Here is a 501-nt window from a genome sequence, read left to right on the forward strand (position 1 = left end):
GAGTATAAGCCAACTCTGCGATAAAGGTAATCGTGTATCCTTCGATTCTGATTGTTGTGTCATTCGTGATATTTTATCTAATAACGTTAAATTTGTTGGTCACCGTATAAAATATATTTACATGGTTAATTTGGATGATGTCACTACATTATTTTCAAAATGCTTTATTTCTAAAGAAGATGACATCTGGCTATGGCATAGACGTGTTGCACATATCCATATAAAACATCTAGATAAATTATCATCAAACGAACTAGTTGAGGGTTGCTACTATCATAAAACTAAAGAGATTTGTGACACTTGTCAAAAGTGTAAACAAACCAAAAACTCTTTTAAAAACAAAAATGTGATATCCACCTCAAGACCTTTGGAGTTACTCCATATGGACTTGTTTGGACCATCACAAATCATGAGTTTTGGTGGTAGCTACTATGCTCTAGTTATTCTTGATGACTTGTCTAGATTTACATGGACATTATTTTTATCTGCAAAAAGCGATGC

This window comes from Lupinus angustifolius, chromosome LG12 (genome assembly GCF_001865875.1).
Source record: "Lupinus angustifolius cultivar Tanjil chromosome LG12, LupAngTanjil_v1.0, whole genome shotgun sequence".
NCBI lineage: Eukaryota > Viridiplantae > Streptophyta > Magnoliopsida > Fabales > Fabaceae > Lupinus > Lupinus angustifolius.